The sequence below is a fragment of the Triticum aestivum genome, chromosome 2B (genome assembly GCF_018294505.1).
Source record: "Triticum aestivum cultivar Chinese Spring chromosome 2B, IWGSC CS RefSeq v2.1, whole genome shotgun sequence".
In the NCBI taxonomy this organism is placed as follows: Eukaryota; Viridiplantae; Streptophyta; class Magnoliopsida; order Poales; family Poaceae; genus Triticum; species Triticum aestivum.
Window position 1 is genome coordinate 60,542,500 of NC_057798.1, and position 15,670 is coordinate 60,558,169.

Sequence of the window (15,670 nt, forward strand, 5' to 3'; positions counted from 1 at the left end):
ATTACAACCCTAATCCTCAACATGAAGTTTAGTGATGGTGGAGAACTGAGGAAAGGCTACCAGCATGTTAAGCTAATTCCCATGTTTGCGAGAAATTGGGGTTTGGGTATGCCGCAACAATGCCCTTCTCAACTTTAGACGCGCCTCTGTTTTTTAGACTAAAAGAACTTGCAATAAATCTATTGCCGAATTCTTTCTGTGTATTCACCAACAAACTAAGTTTTCCTGAAGTCACCGCTCGATGCTTACAATTTTGAAAATAGAAAATTTTATGTCATTTACATAAATTTGGGAATAGCATAATTGATCATTTGTCTTAATGCATCACAGTGCCTCGCCTTTGGTTGGAAGGATAAACATGCGTTTGGACAGTGGCAACCAGCAGCTGATACAATTACCTGCCTAAATAAGCATCTCAAATATGTGTAGCTGAAGTACTACTTCCCCTCCCCTCCCGCGTCGCTCCCGCGAACGACCGGTGGGGCTCTCCCTAGCGCCGCCGCCGGGCCGTCCTCCCTCCCCTCTCCCTCCCCTCGCCGCCGCCAGTTTGCGCTGCTGGGCAAAGCCCTGTCGGCATCGGCGGCGGCGGGGTTACTCACCCCCCTTGGGAAACGGCCGGCGCGGGCCGCGGAGCTCCGGCAGTGGCGATGCGCAGGCGCGGGGTGCATCGGCGTGGTGGCGGGCGTCTGTCGGCGGCATCACGGACGGGTGGCCCGGCGAGGTGGGTTGCGTGGTGGCGGCACCCGTCACGGCCGTGGCGGCCCGATCTGGTCTGTTTCGGGCGACGGATGGCTCGGTGGCCACCGGTGGCTTCTCCTCCCGCTCCTAGAGGTCTCCCTCCTGCCTCCATGGGTGGATGGGGTGGCTGCTGCGCGGCTGCAGGGCGGGTGGCGGCCCGTCCATCTTGGATCTGGCGGTGGGATCCGGGTGGACGGCGCGGGGTGGGGCAGCGGCCTGGTGTAGCCGGTGCTCCGGCCATGGGCGGTGGCGTGCGGAGGTCCGGCACATGGTGGTGGCCTCCCGGGGGCACGGCGGCTACACGGTGGTTTGACGGATCTGCCCACGGCGACGGTCGGCTATCTCTGGCGTCGGCTCGTTTGCGGTCGGACCGCTTCGACCGTTGCTCCATCTCCTCGTCGTCCAGATGATACTTCGGTCCAAGGGTTGACCCTCTCCCAGCTGCGGTCCATCGCTCGTCTCGCGCCCGACAGCAGGACGGAGCTTGTCTCGCGCCCGCGGCAGGACGGAGCTTGTCTCGCGCTCGGGGCTGCAAGACGGACGATGGAGGCCAGTTTCGGCCGGCCTATTGGGTCTCGGCGCTGGGGGTCGTCCAGGGTGCGAAAGGCGGGGCATTTCCGCTCGTCTCTTTGGTTGGGGTAGCGGCGGGTCTCGGGGTCAGGTGGTTCATAGGTCTTGGATGCCGGGGGCGGCGGCCCCGATGGTGGTAGCGTGGTGCTTTTGGGCAGAGCCCGCGGCTTGGTGCTGTCCAGTGGCCATGGCCGTGCGGGCGGCGTGGCAACCGGGATGCAGCGTTCGATGGTGGTGAGTGGTGGCGGGATGAAAACATGTTCTTTTTGCGGACAGACAAGCAGCGACGAAACGTGTTCCCTTCTTGAAGGCGTCGTCGCGGCTCTCATCGCCCATCGTATGCTCCAGGGGGAACTCTGATCCTTGGATCGGGCGGTGGCAGCGCTCCGGTATCGTATCCTTGCCGAAGGCGCCGCCTTGGAGTCCACAGATGGTCGTATGCGGCTTCATCTCTTCGTAGTTAGGAGTGGATGTTGCTACGCTCAGTGCCTGTGTATCATGTCTTGGGTGTGTGCGCTTGTTATGGTGGTGTGCGTCTGTATCAGGACGTTGGTAAAGATTTAACATTGAAAGGTGGTAAAGCTTCGTCGGGAGCTCAAGTTAGCTTTGAATGGAGAAGCACCATAGCTACTAATCGGCAAGGCCTTGAGAGTTACGTTCGTAAAGTTAGTATTGTAGCGAATATAAATAGTGTCAAAGCCTACACTGGCTTAGCTCTGCAGATGTTTTCAGGACGAAGACGGTGCACAAACTGTAAGGACGCGCCGTTCCAAATTGAGTTGGTGACCTAGAGGCAATATAGCCTTCATGCACTCTTACATATATACCAGGCGGTTATATATCAGATTAATAGATCGCCAAGTTTCCCTTCGATCATATTGTTTGTTCTATATAGTTGAACAACTAATTTTGACATATCACATGCCTTGGCTCAGTGGTTGGGTATGTGGTTGTGCAACCCAACGACCCGAGTTCAATTTCCAGAATTGACAGGTGATGCACATGGGTTTTCCCCCGTTTATTGAGGATCAAGCTTGATGTGTGGTGGAACCGCTCATTAAGAAATATCTTGATACTCATTTAAAAAATTCTGAGGACCATGTTTATCTTGGTACTCGTACTAAAATGGCAGAGGCCGGGAAGTGAAAATCTCCCCATTTTAAAAGATGTTTTGTGGATTATTAATCACTGTCTAGGCGGCGGAGCTTGGGAGTCGGGGCGGCGGTCCCGGGTGCTGGTGGTGGTGCTGCCGAGGTGTCCTGTGGGCGGCGGCGGCAAGTTTCTGCGATGGCGGATGGTGGCGACGGGGCAGATCGATCCCCTAGCTTGCTGCGCGCGCCCCTGACCTCCTCCCCAAGATGGCGTCGTGATCTGCTACGGCTGGTGTCGGATGGAGTCGTGGACTGGCAGTGGCCATGGTGGCGGTTCCCCATGAGCCGCACCTGATGTCTTCCAAAATCCAACCTAACCGCGGCCAGTCGCAAATATGCCTCATGCATGGCGGCCCTCGTCTCTGGCAGAGCCCACCTCCCTCGATCTGTGGTGGTGGCTCCGGCGTGGCGGTCCTTGAGGCAACGGTGGTCTTGGCTTTGCTCCGGCAACGCGGTCTCTGGATTGTTGGGGCTGCGGTGATGTGCTGGATGTTGGAGGTGATTTAGATCCGATTGGCCGGATGGTGGCGTATGTAGATTGTTCTGCAGCGACTTCATACGGATCCACGACAGCATCAAAAAGACTTCGGGAGGTTTTATCTCTTGGTCCGGTGGATGACTTCAGTGGTGGATTACAAATTATGGACAATGACTTGACGCATAGGGCTGTTTGTGGAGTAGCGGCCATCCAATTGTAGCTGCTCGAATAGCGGAAAAGCGGTGGAGACAACACATGTGAGATTTGGATGGTGGTGCTATGTGCACCCGGTCTCGAGCTCCGGGGTGAAAGCCTAGGACAGACCCGAGTGGTTATTCCTGGCAATGGCGATGTTTTTCACATCGTTACCTTATTGGAGGCATTGCTCGGATATGTTCGGACTGATTCTTCAGGGTAAAAACTTTTATACTGGCCTTTGTGGTTGGATCTGGTGACGGCGTCGCTTGAGTGTCGCTTCCTTCCTGAAGGCGTTGCTGTTGAAGATCCTTGTCATCCATGTGGTGTCGATGGTTGGTGCGGATATGGTCTCAGTTGTAGTTTGTTGATCGTCCATCTGATCGCTTTGGGGCTTATTTCTTGTTTCTTTTTCTTTTTTCCACACCTGCACATAGCTTTTGGTCTTATGACTTCGCTAGTTGCCGGTGTGTTTTTATGTGTGTGTGTGTGTGTGTGTTGGGTTGGCTGTGTGCATCTTAGTTATGCAGAGACCGGGTGTGTGTTCAGTGTGATGTATCATCTTAATCATTTGAGCCAATAAAATTCACCCTTTTGTCAAAAAAAACATAACCACATGATAAACACCACTATAAAGGAAATAGCAGATCACTTGCTTTTACCATTGGAAATATTAGGCATTGGTTAGTTTGTTAAATTGGTTGCTTCAGAAGATAAGTTGCTATAATATGTGGCAATTGTGAAAATGCTGAAGAGCACAGCCTCCATGGATATCGAATTTGAAATGATCAAAACGTTTCAAAAAAATTGAAGAAAATACACTTATACTGAGTACATAATTTACTAGTGTGTAAATTCTCAGGATGAAATACTATAAAATGAGTGCTACAAACAAAAATGTGGCTTTTTAGTACATGCAACATGGCTACTCTCCAACGAGAAGTTGACAGTTAAATGCATGAAGTTTGTATTGCTTGATCTCGGGATTAGAACGACACAATCGAGTAAGCATCAAATAGTTTGCTTCAAGGAAGATGATAACCATTCCTTGACCAATCCAGCTCTCATTACTTGTCAAAGCAATCTTCAGGATGACTGAATCTCTATCGATGAGCACACGCCCGAAGTTTGAAAGAGCACAATAGACTTGTTTAAAAGGCACTAGGGAATTAAAAACACAGAACTACAGTGCCGTGACATGTTGGAACCTATAGGGGATATAACCACAAGAATTCCACCGAACACTGCAGAGGATGCAGCAGTGTTCACTAGTTTACATTTACATAGTAAAAGATGAAGCCACTCGCCCTACTAGCGGCCATGGCCACGTCTCCTTTTTTACGTCCATAAACAGTGCGCTAGCGATGAGGGAAGCAACAGTGCGCGCGCGCCACAGCGAGCGAGCGAAGGGAAAAAGGGAAAACGAGCCCGCGTAGCCCGTGTCCCGCCTTAGTCGCCTCCTCCCTCCCCCTCCTCCCACCTCAAGAACCCTAGCCGCCGACTCCGACTCCTCCTTCCACCTCAGCCGCCCCCCGCGCGCATCCGTCCGCCCCGGATGCGGAGGCGAGCTTCCCGGCGACGGCAGCGGCGCTGGATTCGATCTGCAGGCATCTGCTCCATCCCGTTCTTCTCCAGCCGAACAGGGGCCGTTCTTCTCCAGCCGAACAGGGGCGAGTCCGCGGGGCGCCGCCGGATGGGGAAGGAAATGGAGCCCAGGGAGAGGGTCACCAGGAGGGAGCGCCGCCGGCTCGTTGTCGTTCACACCGTGCTGGAGTAGAGATGCCTCTCTGCAACCCTCACGCCCGCAGGTTCCTCCTTCCTTCCTGCTGCTCCCTCTTTTTATTATTGAACCTGTAACAGCAATGCCCCTCTACCTTTCCCCCCTGCCCTCACTCACGTTTCCTCCCCTTGTTTCGTGGATGAAGCTGTTGGTTGCAGGGCCATTGCGAGGAGCAGAAGGTAGAGGTCGCGAGCTGGCCGGAGCAGCAGGGGAAAGGATCCGGCGGCCTCTGCCTCCCCGTTGCACACTCTTCCTGCTTTATTTTCAGTTTTTACATGTTTTTTTTATCACTTGTGTCAGGGAGGTGAGAGGTTGGGCATTTTAGCAATGGCAGCCATGGTTTCAGCGAAGGATGCCCATGCCTTATGGCTATGACAACAGCATCATCACAAGGATAGACCATAGCACGACACAGGTGCATCTCAGCTCCTTATTGCTGAGTATCATATCATCTCGAGTTCTTGATGCCTTTGTTTATGTTATTTAATCTTGAGAATTTTTGTGCCTTAGTGTGTGTTCTGCTCTAGGTTGTGAAAGCCGAGTGGTTGATGCACTGCTTCTTTGTACAACTTGTGTAAATGTTTTATTTGACATATATCCCATTAAGCAAATAAAAGTTAGTTTAGATGTAGTGAAAAACAGAAGTTTAGTTGCCGCCTCAGCTCCTTATTGGTGACTGGTGAGCATTGTCTCAGTTTTTTAATGTCACTGGTTATCATATTTAGTCTTGAGAATTATTGTGTGTGTGTTCTTCTGTTGGCTGTGCAAGACAAGTGGTTGATGCATTTTACCAAAGAAACTGAACGGTTCGTGTTTCCCCTCTCTTTCTCCTACAGATACCTGATACCTCTACTTGTTCTAGGATTTTTGAAGTTAATTGGTCATGTGTGCCGAATTGATAAGATCAACTAAAAAAGGCGGTTATTTACTTATTTCTATGCCTATAAGTTCTTTTGTTGGTAGAAGAATTTGTAGGGAAGGAAGAAAGACAAATTATGTGAGTGCTAAGTTTGGATTTGCAGCGAGCAAATGGAGCATGCCAATGCATACTATAGCAACCACATACATCAGTTTGCTGTTGGATTTTGAATTACTTTAGAGTTACCGAATAACCAAACAGTAAAACATGCAAGAAACGCTTCTATTTGTTTTGATCCTACAGGAGCCTCTGTAGCCTGCTCCTGAGCCCAAATCCCATGACCATGCCCCCACATCCTGGTCGTCAAATGAAGGAGTCTGCTTGCTAAAAAGTGTGTTTTCTTAATCAGCATATATGGCCTCTTCGCACATGTCCTTTCTTCGTATTTAGGAGGCCCTCAACCTTTAGTTTTCTGATAGATATGAAATTTTAATTTGATAGTCCCAACGACAGTGGGTGCCCATGGAATTATCTATTATTTATTGTCAATCTGACATACTTTTATCACCATCTATCATGTTTTAAGCTTTATTAATGGATGATTTGTGCCATATTTTTTTGTTCTTCATTTTCATGTGGAAGTATTTGATATATATTGGGTATGGATGATTTACTCGTAGAATGTCCCAGAATTTGTGAATCTCAGTGTACAAGAATCAACACGGATGCTGAAACATTGATTTTTGCTGAAGGTAATTATTTTTAACCCGTTCCCAAGCAGTTTCCTCATGTTTGCTTCTAAAACGTTACTTACCAAGGCTTATGTGATTCATGGAGTTTACTTGCAAGGATAACATTATCAGTTTAACTTTTGTAAAGAAGCAGACAAGCAGTGCACTCGCCCAACATTAAAACAATGAGACATGTCATAATTTCGAAAATGGTTCCATAATGGGCATTCTTTTCTTTTACTTATTTTTCAGCGACAAAGATTTAATTGTAGTAACATGTGTTTATGCTCTACAGTCCGGCGCCTAACCAGGCCTGCAGTTCTTTTGGTTTTCTTTCTTGATCTGTTGTTTCCTTTGGTGATGCTTATTCTTCATATAAACAGGCCCACAGTTCAAATGATTAGAAATGTTTCTTTTGTTGTAGCAGTTCTTTTTTCATCGTCAAGTTTCTTTAGTTAGTCTCCTTTGTGGTTATTTTTCCTTTACAATGTGCTACTTGCTTCTTGCCAATGGACCTCCCATTGCTCGTGTCCTATCAGTAGCACCATGCTTCCCTATCGCCCTATTTATCAGAAGCTCGGTACAACCGGTAGCGAGGCGCCTCCCCATCATATTTTTCATCAAAAGCTTTCTTTCTGTGTGACGCCTTTGATGTTTCTTTCCTCTGGCCTACCCAAGAGGAAGTGTATGAACTTCTCTTTCACTTCTAGGTTCTTCTGGTTTACCCAGGTGCCATTCGGGGATGGCCAATACTAATCTATTATTATGGTATTGCCTCTGCATTTTTTAGATAATGATTTCTTACTGGTTGTCATAATTCACTACATATGGTCCGACATCCTCGACAGAAATAACCCAATTTTGTTATACGCTTGATGTCACATGTCCAGGAATAAACAAAAGGCCGCTTCCATTTCTTAAAACAATCTTCAGGAATACACTGTACAATTAGTAGCATCAGCGGCAGTGTCACTTTCATCTGACAAAATGCCCAAAGACGCCACCACAGAAGGTAATATGTACCTCAATTTCCTTTAGTTCCACATGTGCATGGTGATTGATCTGTTCATTTTGTGTTCTTAGGATGGTCATCAGGAGCCTGAAATTGTAGCTGGGCCTCAACCGGTCAGACATGGAGCTCCAGCAAGCATGTGTGCCTACCCTCCTTGCCCATGAGTTCCTGCAACAACAGCAGATCGTGTGTGTGTGGGGTACCAGCCAGATAAATACTACACAAATCATGTTCATGGTATGTTCCCAATCTTGATTTACAGACCGTGTACTGTAGTTAGTTCAGGTGATTATCAATTGATCTAAAACCAACCTCTGTACATGCATATCTCTGAGTTGAGAAGAATGCACATAGCAACTTAAGCACCATTGATGAGAACATAATACTATTTCGATGATTGTCTTGTTCGTGTGCTTGTCTGAATAAAGCGCATATTCATGTGCTTGTCTGAATAAAGCGCATATGTTACAGAAGAATTGAAACATGTAACTTCGAAATCAGAGAGCAGGCTGCCGTTGGTTAATTCCGTTAATAGTAGATGTCATAGTATTATCTTTAGTTCAGGTAAAAGAAATAAAATGCAGGAAAACAAACACCAACCTGCATGTGTTCCTGAGAGAGTGTATTTTCTCCATACCTCACCATTCTTGATACATATGGTCATCTCTGTTCTGGACAGCAGACTTGACTACCTCTCTTCAGGGCACAAAAATGAAATTGTGCCATGAATATATTTTCCTTGCATGCTTGTCTAAATAAAGTGTGCAATACACATGGCATAGTCGCATAGATATACAAATCCCTTATTCCAGTGAGCGAAACTGAAGCTTGCTGCTTGTGTAAGACCAGTCATAAACATTTCTGTGATTGTAGCTGATTCCCGTCAGTGAAACTTTGCCATGACCATTGTTTATTCAGTGAAATAGCTGATTCCAATCATCCATCAACTAGATTTGTGATAATCACAACAACAAGCTCATATCTTACAAATCGCCTGATTGGTGATTATCCTTTTTATATGATGTTTTTCATTTGCAAGGGCTGAGTTTTTTTTTCTTTCAAGTTTCTCTCTCTTACTCTATTTCACTAAACATATTTCTCCTCTCATTCCATCATTCCGTCTGTCGGTTACCATGATGAGTGATTATATGCAATCATCCGACAATAATTAGTATAGATAGTTAGTTATGCCAGGCTGCTACATTTCTATCTCCTTTTTGCCAATATGAAATATGATGCATATTAATATTTAGACCCAGTCTCGTCGTCCGCTACAGCATCACCCTTCTTTTCCGCCGCGCTAACTTTTTTGCACCCCAGGCCTAGCAGGCGATAACGGCACCACGAGGATTCGCTTCCGTGAGGAGGACCCCACCCGTATGATGGCCACCGGAAGGTCACACACTTCTTTGGCTCGCTCAGACCGGCTCCATTGACGGCTTTTCTAAGGTATCTTCTTGTGCAGCTTCACACTTGCTTGTGTGTCTTGCAAAAAAGTAAGCTACTTGGTACCTCTCTACTCTGCTTTAGCAGGCGTTTGCAGAGGAAGCCAAGGGATACATGATGCAGGTAATTTACTAATGATCCATATTGTTGGAATAATTTTGTTGCAAATATTTTCGTTGGTTGTCCTTTTATTTTATTTATAATCTTGCCTCGATCATGTATTCCATTGTGCTTCACTGAAAAGGTGTTCTGCATATGTGCACTTGCTTGAGAATGGAATAATCTCACGAATTCTATTGAAAACAGAACTTACTTATTTCAGTATGCTTAATGTTTGGTTTTAGTAATTATGTCTGCTTTAGCAGCCAGGAGCATCCCCTCCCATTTCTTACTTTGAACCATGTGCCCTGTTTAAACCAGCGTGGTTCGATGACCTTATGCAATTATTTGGTAGAAAGAATGTGCTGATAAAGTATTTTTATTTTTACTTTGGTATGTTTAGTTCTGAGGTATTGATACTCCTGTCAATCTGCTCTAATCTGGTTCGCCGATATCATGAAGGAATTAGACCATCCTATATCTTTGTTTCTGATTTTGGTTGGATACCTGCTTAGATGGGTGAACTTTTAACCCATCTTTTATTGCTTGCAGGTGTATTTTTTGGGTCCTCTTGGCGTGTTGAACAAAAATTGGCGTTCAGCACTACTATTTAAAGATGGTTTGATCAGTACTAGGGAAAACCCATAGATGGAAGGAAATTATTGTAGGTGAGAGCATGGTACCCCGTCTCTTCCTATTTTGTTCCTTTCTTATAGTATTACTTTGAGGCATTATTTATAGCAAAAGAATCAGATTGAACATTTAATATCCTATTCCTTATCATGCTACACAGAGGCCCTTAGGTTTGCATTCGGGTGCTAATTGTTCAATAAACATCATGCATTAGTTAGTTATAATCCTTTATCTTTTTCACAAACATGATGATTATGTTTAGTAGGATTGTCCGTTTCATATCCTAGAGATGTATCATTGTAAAGTAAGGTTTAAGGAGATCTAATCCTGGGCATACCAATGTAAGAGCATGTTTTGTATTAGAATGCTACATGGTGGTGTTTCTAAGAAAGTAAATTTGGTTGTGATCTTCAAATGGTCTGAAATTTAGTTAAGGGATGACAAAGCATGAATGTGGCCACATTTTGGTGGAGAAGGAGGGATATAGTCTTTATAATTTAATCTTAGCCTTACACTTCTGTGATTCGTTGACGAAATGTATCTCGATGTAGTTTTGGCTGTATTGGGACTGGGATTTAAGCTTCTTTCCATTCTGAGACGCATACATAAATATTGTGTGCTATATGGGCTGGAAAAATATTGTTGAAATTTAAACTCGGATCGTATGGGACTCCTAGAGAAGCGGCTGGGTCATATCTATGTTTGGGACTAATTATCAAATGAATAATATTATTTCATGCGTATATATTTTTGAGGCTGTATAATTCCTCTTTTTTGATTGCTTATAGCCTGTTCTTTTTTGATTGTTTGTTTAGGTATCTAAGAATGTTGATGATTACACTCGGAGCAAGCCTTGTCGCGGTGCTGCAAGTGTTGCCCCCCTCCTCCCCAAGGGCAAGGTGAAGGAAGGTGCCTGTGTGGTTCTTCTGCAGCTCGCAGCGAGGATTGTTGTGTCCAACCTGCACAAGAATGCCGAGAAGTCCTTCTTGGAGACGTAAGCCACGGTGCATGTTTCTGCCATGATTTCCTCCAGTTGGATTTCGTGGATTTAGGTGTTGAAAAATTATGGGATGTGGATGTAGGATTAAGGACATGTACCTGCACTACAACGAGAGATCTAGGCTGCTTCTTTGTGGCTTCTAAACTTGAAATGTTTGTTTGGAAGTTAGTTTAGTTTTTTTTGTGAATTCACAGCTTCTCACATGTACCATCCTCTTAGACCTTTAGATTTCCAAAGAAACTAAATGAAGATATGATGGTATGGTCTCAATAGTACAACTTAAAACCTTCCATGTTTTATATTTTCTCTGAAATTTCCTCTTGAAAAATCATGTATCTATGTTAGATCCTGTGAGAAAAGGTGGCTTCCAAGCAGAGGATGCGGGAGTGTTGGTCACATTTGGTTTTCGACTTGGGTGTCTAAATATTCTCACAATACTTGGCTCCCTCTCGGCCTTTGCGCCATTGGCGCAACGAGTCATCTAGTTATTGCTAAATGATCAAGTTATGCATGCTCACTGCGACTGTTCTGAAAATTCTGTTTTCATCCCGTACCATTAACTTGACCTCCAATTCCAATTGGATATCATGATATCAGCATTACACAAGTTTCTCGACTTCAAGAGAGCTTTGCAAGAAAATAAAAGGAAAAAAGATACAACTACGACTCAACCAGTTTCCATTTTTGGTCACATCGCTATCAACTAAAAGATGTTCAACCTTCCCTTCACCTTTTCATCTAAATCTCTGCACCACTCTTGCTATTGTAAACTTCTCTCGCATGTACCAAGTCATATAACTACTCCAAATAAAAAGATCAGAAAATTTGACCCAGCCAGTTCTAGCACTTTAGTTTTTTGTTTGAGAAAACTTCCTATCCATTTATCTTCAATCATGGCAGTACCAACAAATACCCGAAACAATAAAGAAATACATCCAGATCCGTAGACCACATAGCGATGACTACAGTGGCGGAGCTTCAAGGAGGCCAACTTGGGCCATTTTGCCCCCCCCCCTCTAGCGCATGCCCCCCCTCCCCCCCCCCCCCCCCCCCCCCATATATTTGGCTCAAGCTCCGCCACTAGACGACTACAAGCACTGAAGCGAGTCAAACGCACGCCGTCGTCATCGCCCCTCCCTTGCCGGATCCGGGCAAAACTTGTTGTAGTAGACAGTCGGAAAATCGTAGTGTTAAGGCCCCATAGGACCAGCGCACCAGAACAAAAATCGCCGCCATTAAAACTAGCGTAGATCGGAAGGATCCAACTTGATGACGCACAAACGTAGATGAAATACGACTAGATCCGAGCAAATCCAGCATGGACAGATCCGCCGGAGACACATCTCCACACGCCCACCGACAATACTAGGCGCACCACTGGGATGAGGGCTAGGCGGGGAGAACCTTATTCCATCTTCAGGGAGGCGCCGCCGTATTGTCTTCCTAACTCGAACACAAACCCTAACAAAATTCGAAGGCACATCTAAGGACGGATCCCTCTCACCGATAAGGGTCGGGATCCATCATGACATGGACCTAAGTCCATCGGAGACGAGGCGGACCGACGGCGCCGCAGCAGGAGGCATAATAAAACCCTAGGCTTTTTTTTTTGAAGAGGCAGCTGCGTTGCCGTTCATCTTAACATTGTTAGCACTTTAGCTTCTTTGCCGACGCGGAGTAGCCACTAGCGCCTTCCACCAGCCGTTTTGTAAGGTTGTTGCTGGTACTGTTGCCGATGTTCCTCCAACTACCCTTCGGATCAACAACCTTGAAATCCTCAGCATCCGTTTAAATCCATGGAAATTCACGGGAGCCCAAAGTCGTGAGACATGACGCGCTGTTGCGAAGCCATGTTAAAAATCCAAGGGCATCTCGCATACGATTTCATGAAAGTTGTGTGGAAACGGGACTTTCTTCACCAATGATCTAGCTTTCGAGCCGGGATGCATCCGGTTTGTCAAGGTGTGTGGAGCCCCTTCTCCGTTGGTCGGTTAGTCATGACCTACCGTAACACAAAAAAAGAGGGATTAACCATGGGCTATCCCCTCTTGCTGCGGGTCGAGCGGGCCCTAAGGATGGGCGCGTCATCGAAAGACGAAACCGCTTGGGGAGTGTCAGACACATTGAATTTGATATATGCTTGTTTTAACCTGTGCAAATAATGTTACGAAAAAATGATAAAATAAAATAGAGCAAAGGTAATTTTGGGAAAATAGTTAGTTTGCCGAGATCTTTATTTCGTGCTCTCGTGAAAGGTGTCTTCACCTAGATCTGGACAATGTCCCGAGATCTTTGTTTCGGGATCTCGGAAAAGTGTTCTTGACATGACATAGATCTGTCCACTTCTACCGAGTTGATTCATTTTTGTACTCGGTATAACTTTCGCGAGTGGGGAGACTTAACCAAAAATTTCCCCACGAACAGCTGCACGTTTCTATTTTGCAAAGCCCGTGCGCCGCCGTCATGCATCCCGGCCTCCCTCTCCTCACATGTCGCCACCGCTTCTCCTTCACAAGCAGCCGCAACCCCCCCCCCCCCCCCCCCCCCCCCCCCCCCCTCCCCCCCATGTTGCCGCTCCTCCTCCTCAACCCACCGCCCCGTGCCATGCTCTGAGTTCGCTGGTTATCTCTGGAAGGCTCTCGACAAAGTGTCATGCCACGTTGCTGCTGACGTCTCCGTCCGGCCCGTCATCAAGTGCCTTTTTGGTGAGTAACCCACTTAGGGCTTGACAAACAATTTGCCGAGTCCCTGACAGACGATCCTCGCAAAGTGGGCTTTGGCTAAAGGGTTCGGACTGAGTCTCTCTGCCAAGTGGGAAACTGCATTTGCCGAGTTTTCATGTCACTGGAAATCGGAGATTCCAGTAGTGTAAGTTGACGTATGTGCAGTTTTCTGCTTCTAAACGTCAGATTAATTTTGTATACGTTGTGGCGAACCAACCTGTGGTTGGATGGTTAGAGGGACTGTGGTATCCTCAGCCCACCAGGGTTTAAATCCTGGTGCTCGCATTTATTCCTGGATTTATTTCAGGATGCCCATGGTGACTTCGTAAATCTCAAGATGATATGCCGGCTCAGTCTTTTGGAGGTGCTCATAGGGGTAGGGTGTGCGTGTGTGCGTTCATAGGGGTGAGTGTATGCGCGTGTATATGAGCGCTTGTGTCTGGTTGTTTGGATAGCAGGCGGTATATGGAAAACTAGTTTGTAGCAGGATTTTAACAAAATCAGTTTTGCTAATTGATTTTTGGATTACCGATTTACACAACAGGGCGCCCCAAAGCCGCCTCAAACGTCCGAATGGGCCGCGTGATCACTGACCAGTCACGAAATTTCGACTCAGACGAGCTCCTTAAACGGGCCTCAAATGCCCGGACCGACCGGCACCCCTCATATCCAGCCCAAATATTGAACGAATATAGGGTGGCCGGCATGTCAGACCGGCCGGCAGCCCGACCCCACCGCCAATTGCACCAAATCCACCAAACCCTTCGTCCTCCTCCTCCTCCCGCCGCCCTGCAACCTTGCCCGAGCCCTCACCATCCACCACCCTTGCTCCCCATCGTCATCACCAGTCCTGATCCACCACCGTACATATCGTCCAGCCCGTCCCCATCCATCGCGACGGAGACACAATCCTTCTTGTCCATCGGCGTCCCTTCCTCGACATCCTCGTGCAAGGCGGAAAATGTCGCCCGAAAGATGCGCCGACACCGGTAGCTAGAGAGGTGCGGACATGAGCGAGTAGCTGCCCCCCCTCCCCCCCGGAAACCCACACACCTTCCATCCAAGCGTCGATGCGGATTACACCGTCCGACCATGTTGGGACAGAGGAGGATCCGACGGCCGGCTGGGCCATTCCGGGGAGCTTTCCGCCCACGCAGATGCCGGCGGTGGACGTATGTGACTCGTCCAGCTCATTCGGGCACCATCTATGCGGCCAGGATGAGGCGAAGCAGACAGCCCGGATGTAGACCAAGCATGCGGCAAGTATGCATGCAGAGCAGGACGCAAGCATGGGCGCGGAGTAGGCGACATGGATGGCGTCTGGCCAGTGATCTGACAAGCGAGCCGTCCGTCACGCCCGAACATGGATTTCATTTTGGCATGTCCGGTTTGGTGAATTATGATTTACTTTGTTTTGTTTTGAACTATTGAATTCCGACAATTTGTATCATATGACCGATGTGCATGGATTGCAGGGATTCGATGATCGGCATTTGAGGTATGTGGATGTGCGGCTCAACATATGAGGGGCCGGCGGGTGTTGTCCGCGTACGCACCTCAGGCGTATGGGGGTGGGGGGGGGCAAGATTTGCCAAGTCCGGTTGTAGATGCTCTTGCAGCATGATATGTTGCAAATATCCTATATTATTATTTTTAATCCACAACACAATATTCGTCGGCAGCGGAGCGTGATATTCCACCTGTGGTAGAGAGTAGGTCTCGGCAAAAAAACAAAATCATGATAAAAAATTGTTCTTGGAGCATCGGTTTTTTTTTTGTTTGCCGTGACCTGCATGAATGTCATTTTGTCACGGAAGTTTTGCACGCATATGAAAAACACAGCGATGTTTGTTGGCAAAATTTAAATATTTTTCTGTTTTTACTGTACCAAGGGTGCATGTGAGCTCGAGCTCACAAGAGCAATTTCGTTCTAATCTTTGTTAAGTATACAGATCCATATCTGGGAAGGAAAACAAATCTTTCAAAAGGTAACATTCACACGATATGGCTACTAGCTAGGTTAAAATTTGTACATTTTTCTGCTTCTAAACTTTTTTGTAATGCTTGCTGAAGCAAACGCAAGAGCTCTGCCATTTCATATTAGAAGAATAGAATTGCCGGGTTAATTGAAAAAAACAGACGAAAGCCGATACAGACACTAAATCCGTACAGAAAAAGAGAACTACCACACAAATTTCTGCTTCTAAATGTCGGATAAACTTTCTGCAGCTTGCAAATAAGTACCATCCCAGCTC

General features: G+C 46.8%; 1 long non-coding RNA gene across 20 annotated transcripts; it reads left to right on the forward strand.

Moving 5' to 3' along the window:
- Window positions 1–4,525: 4,525 nt before the first annotated feature.
- LOC123043476 (uncharacterized) lies at window positions 4,526–10,962 on the forward strand. 20 transcript variants are annotated; one of them, XR_006419235.1, is made up of 9 exons: window positions 4,537–4,940; window positions 5,058–5,327; window positions 6,414–6,523; window positions 7,213–7,270; window positions 7,393–7,514; window positions 7,586–7,751; window positions 8,835–9,083; window positions 9,612–9,727; window positions 10,508–10,962. It is a non-coding gene; the product is annotated as an uncharacterized lncRNA (long non-coding RNA). The 20 variants fall into 20 exon arrangements; XR_006419234.1 differs by having other exon boundaries at window positions 4,538–4,940; window positions 6,462–6,523; XR_006419230.1 differs by having other exon boundaries at window positions 4,539–4,940; window positions 6,452–6,523.
- Window positions 10,963–15,670: the final 4,708 nt, after the last annotated feature.